Genomic DNA, 5990 nt, shown 5'->3' on the forward strand with positions numbered 1-5990 from the left:
CTCTCTCTGCCCCTCCCTGCTTGTCCTCTCTCTTTCAAAAATAAATAAACATAAAAAAATTTTTTTAAACCTTCCAAAAAGAAAACTCCAGGTCTAAATGGTTGTGCTGAGAAATCCCATCAAACATTGAATGAAAAACTAATATTGGTATTCTACACCCTCTTTCAGAAAATATACAAAGATGGGACTTATTCCCACTGATTGTATTAGGCCAGTGTAACTTTCATACTCAAATCTGACAAATACATTACAAAAAAAAAACTGTAGACCACTTAATGTAACTATCATATAAATGGACTGCAGGAAGCCAGTTTTTCTGAACTCATCAGTTGAGCAAAAATCTCCTTGTGAGGTAAGGCAGGTTTGCAAGGTCTCCCACCATCAGGTGACCGCATCTGCACCCACTCAACCCCACTCAATTTCTGCTTGAGCACCAACCTCCAAAGTGCCTGACTGACTGATATCAGGAGTGACTTGCCTTCTTATGCTAAAAATATGTGAATTGTACCTTGTGAAAAAAGTTATTATAAGAGTTTCTTCTTTTATGATTATAGAAGCAAATGTTACATTGCCTGAGAAAACCTGTTTTTCTTCCCCTCAAAAAACAGGCTATTGACCACTGCTCACAAAGAACTAACTCTTGCCTTTACTATGCTAAAAACATCGACTTGTATTTGAATGCTAAAGATCCCTTCCCCATGTGATAAGCATATAGGCACCTATTTCAATCACTATCGGTAAAGATTATGCATGAGTCTTCTAACACTCTATGTTCTGGGAAACTTTTACATGCCAAAGAATTTGTCATCAGAAATCATTACCTAAGGCAATTGCCACTCCTGTTCTGTACCCCATGCTTTTTTTCAATAAATACAGCTGACTCTCAGGTCAGTGCAGAGATGCCTGCCTGGTGAGCAGAAAGAAGCCAAGGCTCTCTCACTCCCTTTTGCCGACACCCTCCATCCTTCAGGGAGCCCTGGACCCGCTGGAGCTGGCCACTGGCAATGGACGAAGGAATAAAAATGATATGATCTTATTAGTTGATGCAAAAAGGTATTTGACAAAATTCAAAACCCAATTAACTCAGTGAATTCCAAATAGAAGAGAATTCTAAAGAGCTAAAGAGCTCTGCTAAAGAGCTTCAACACAAAGCCTAGAGCCAATACCACATTTTATGGTTAAAGACTAAATGTTCTCCCCTCTAAGACTGGGAACAAGGCAAAGATATACAATATTACCTCTCCTATTCAGCATTGTACTGGAAGTCCTAGCCAGTGCAGTGAAGCAGGGAAAAATTAAAATATATACAGACTGAAAAGGAAGAAAAGAAAGCTAACCCATTGATAGATAACATTACTATCCATGTACAAAATCCTAAGAAATATACAAAAAATACCTCACAACAAAACAAAAAACTCCTAGAACTCAGTTTAGCAAGGTCACAGGATATAACACATAAAAACCAATCATATTTCTATATCCCAGCAATGAATAATTGGAAATCAACAATTCTTAAATTATTATTTATAATAATATCAACACATGAACTATTTAAGTATAATTTTTAAAACATATGGTAAGTCTTTTCTTTCTTTTCACTTTAGTTTATTTATACACGCATGCAAAATATTTGCACTAAAAACTACAAATAAACATTTTGAAAAAAAATCAAAGAAGACATAGAAATGAAAACTATCACAATGTTTACAAATTGGAAGACTAAATATTCGAAAGAAGCCAACTGTTCTCCAAATACCTATAGATTTATCACATGTCAAATAGAAGTATTTGGGGGTGCCTGCATGGCTCAGTTGGTTGAGCATTCAGCTTTGGCTCAGGTAATGATCTCGCGGTTCGTGGGTTCAAGCCCCGGGTCAGGCCATGTGCTGACAGCTCAGAGCCTGGAGCCTGTCTTCAGATTCTGTGTCTCCCTCTCTCTCTGACCCTCCAGTGCTCACACTCTCTCTCTCAAAAATAAATTTTAAAAAATTTAAAAATTTTTATTCAAATAAAAGTATTTGATGGACTATTTAAAAATTTTTTTTTAGAAATTAACAACGGATTCTAAAATTTATATTGAAAGGCAAATGAACAATTTTGAGAAAAACAAAGTTGAAGGATCCATACTACCTGATTTCAAGGCTTAACATCAAGCTATAATAGTTTTGACCAGAGCATAGACATATACACTAAGGGAACACCATTGATTCAGAAATAGACCCACTCATATATATTAAATTAATGTGAGAAAAGGTGCCAAAGCAATTCAATGTGGAAAAGACAATCTCATTAAAAAATAGTACTGCTATATTTTGATAGCCAGAGTAAAAAATAAACAGATCCTTATTTCACATGATACACACAATTAACTCAAAATGGATAATGGACATTAATGTAAAACTAAGAACTATACATTTCTTGGTGATAACATAGGAAAAAATCTTTGTGATCGTAGGTTGGACAAAGATTTTGTAGCTCTGACAACATAAGCATGATCCATAATGTGATTCAAAATCATAAATCAGACTTCAGCAAAATGTAAAATGTGTCCTCTTTGAAGATATTGTTCAGAAAATGAAAAGATAAGCCACAAACTCGGAGAAAATATTTGCAAAAGCTACATCTGATAAAAACTTAGTAAACAGGATATGTGAAGAAGTCACATATTGAAAATAAGAAAACGAACAGCTCAATTTTCCAAATGGTTAAGAGATTTGAATAGACCACTTGGCCAGAGCCGATGTCAGGGTGCCAAGATGCCCCACCTCACTAGTACTCAGACTTGCAAATTAAAGCCGCAATGAAATCCCTCTATGTGCCCATTAGAATTGCTAAAAAACAAAACCCTGAAAAGATCATGGATGTGCAGAGCAATAGCAACTCACTTTCATTGCTGATAAGAATGCAAATGGTACAGCTACTTTGGAAAATGGAGTTTCTTATAAAGTTATACACACACTTACTCTGTTAGTCAGGTGTCCTGCCATGACACAGCACCACAGACCGGGTGGTTAAAGAACAGAAATTTACTGTCTTAGGGTTCTGGAGGTTATGCGTCCAGGATCAAGTTTCTAGCAGATTCGGTTTCTGGGGCGAGCCGTCTTCCTGTCTTGCCCAAGGCCACCTTTCCACTGTCCTCACATGGCCTTGCCTCAGTGCTTCTGCACAGAAAGATAAAGAGAGTATTTTGGGGTCTTCTTCTAAGACAATAATTCTGTCAGAACAGGGCTGTGGCTCAGTCGGTTAAGCAACCAACTCTTGACTTTGGCTCAGGTCATGATCTCACGATTTGTGGGTTTGAGCTTCATGTCGGGCCTGAAAGCCTGCTTTGGATCCTCTGTCCTCCTTTCTTTCTCTTCCTCCCACCCCTCTCTCCCTCTTTCTGTCTCTCTCAAAAAATAAATAAGCATTAAAATTTTTGGAAAAAAAAAGAACAGGGCTGTACTCTTAGGACTTCATTTAACCTTAAGTACTCCCTTAGAGACCCCACCTCTGAACAGTCACAGTGGGGTTAGGGCTTCAACGTATGAACTTGGAGGACATAAACATTCAGTCTATAGCACTTACTATATGATCCAGCAATCTCATTCACTAGATATCTATTTAAGTAAAATTAAAAGGTATGTTTATAAAACCCTCTTTACAAATGGTTATTGTGGTTTTATGCATACAACATCAAACAGAAAACAGTGCAAATGTCCTTGAACTAATGAATGGATTAACAAATGCTGGTACCTCAAAACAATTAAATATTACTCAACAATAAAAATGAACAGCAATATTGATATGCAAATATAATGATGGCTGGGGGCTAGAGTTTGGGTAGGGGTTACCTAAGAAGGGGCACATGCAATTTTGGAAGGATGACTAAACTGTTTGATATTTTGATTACCATGATGGTCACAACACTAGATGCACTTGTCAAAAACTTGCAGAACTGTACTTTAAAACAGATGAAACTTACTCTATATAAAGTATGCTTAAATTAAAAAGAAAAATCAAACAAAAACTCATTTTCTTTCTGTATTATATTTGTTGAGTTCTAATTTTATTATTTATGACCACAGAATGTGGTCTCCCAAGTTTATATTTCAGAAAAATTTTAAGAGTTTTAGATATTCAATATTAGTTAATATCCCTGGGTTTAATGTATATATATTTTTTAAATTACTAGATTATACTTTAAACTTGGTAATTCAAATCTCTGATTATCATGATTTTTGCCTACTAGAATGATTAAGTTTTGAGAAAGGCATAACAAAGTCTTTCAGTAAAAGTTTAATTTAGAAAATTTTTTCTTGTATTTTTAAGAGTTTTTGATCTTTTGTGTTGTGGTGGTTACATTTTTTATACAGTTTAATTGGTTAAACATTTATGTATATTATGTATTTTATCATCACAAAGCATACCTCACTCTCTCATCCTGTCACTGATTTCCTAGACAGACAACAGACTAAGAAAGGAGGAGGTTAAGTTTCCAAAATTGTGTAACATGTATTTGAATAAGATTCAAGTCTTTCTCATACCTATTTTTTGTGTCTGGACAGAATATGAAAAACAAACACTTAACATGTGTGTCTCTATGGGGAATCCACCCTGGGGACACCCAATCTTAGCAACTCTTTCTGCCCTGATCCCTAAGAAAGACCCAACCTCCAGGGAAGGAAGGTCTGTTTATTTGCTCCCAATCATCCAACCAGACCTGAGAGAGCCACACTGTCTAACTCTAAGTATTCTCTTTCGGTGAGAAAATGTTCCTCAATCTCAGTCCTGGCTGATGCTTTTGAATCATCCAGGGTCAAGTGGAGATGCAAGTTCCATGACCACATGTCACAGCGGCAGAGAACAGCCAGGTAGGAAGGGCTGGCAAAGCAGGTGATGACACGGGACCTCCAACAACGGAGTCACATGGACACAAACACGCAGATAAGCAGATACACGAAATCCCTCTGCACCTGACCAAGTTCAGAGGGGGCATGTGTCCTGGTTTGACATGTCCAAGCCATTCTCTTTTCAGGATGTGCTGCCCACTGCAGGACAGAGCACACACATTTCCAAGGTGGACCTAGACAAGCAGCAGCGGGAGATGAAGGAGACAGCTCAGGTTAGTGGTGCTAGGGTCAGTGACTGCAGGCTCCTAAAATCCTGTCTAGAACCTCCTTCCCCACAACTGAGACTTTTCTGGCAGATATTCAAGACCCTCCTATGCTGCCCCTACTCTGCACCTTTCCTCTTCCACTATATCCACTCAGAGTAAGAGGAATTCAATGGGTGACTACTACAAAGTGGCTGGTTTCCTGGGGAGTCTCAATTTTGAAGGTTTAAACCATGAAATTCTAACTTTTTTGGGGGGGTATAACCTACATTCCCAATGCAGAGAGTGAGAAACTCTACAACAAGGAAGTGTGGGTACTTTGAACTTACTTTACTCACTATTTGGACTTTGTAGCAACTCAAAGACAAAAGAAAGAATATCATTTGATATCCTGTGAGTCCTCTTTTATCTTTCCCTCTGTCTCCATTATGGGAAACTAGCTGTCTTTGAGACTAGAATATTCCACCTGCTGGCAGCCAGTCTCTTGTTTTCTGGTCTCCTTCACCCCTCAATGTCTCTGGACCCCATTAATCAGGCTTCTTCTGGAGCATCTTCGAGCTTCTGTCTAGTACTGTTTTACCTACTTGTGTCCTGGGAAATAGTCCAGGGGGAAAACAACCTCCAATCTCAGCACTTTTCCCTTGATTTTATGAATTAAAATCTCAGTGATATGCACCTCACTATGGAGATTTTCCATTTTATGTATATCCTACAACCAATTCCTAGGAATATTCCCTACAACATCCTCTGGCCCAGCCATCAAGTCATATCACAAAACAGTTCTGTGACTCTCTTCCTTTTGCCTCAGGCCTTTGTTCTCATGACTAATAAATGCACCTTCTCTCTTTCACTATTCCAATACCATAAGTTCTTCCAGGACATTTCATTCACAGTG

Source organism: Suricata suricatta, chromosome 6, assembly GCF_006229205.1.
Source record: "Suricata suricatta isolate VVHF042 chromosome 6, meerkat_22Aug2017_6uvM2_HiC, whole genome shotgun sequence".
Lineage (NCBI taxonomy): Eukaryota > Metazoa > Chordata > Mammalia > Carnivora > Herpestidae > Suricata > Suricata suricatta.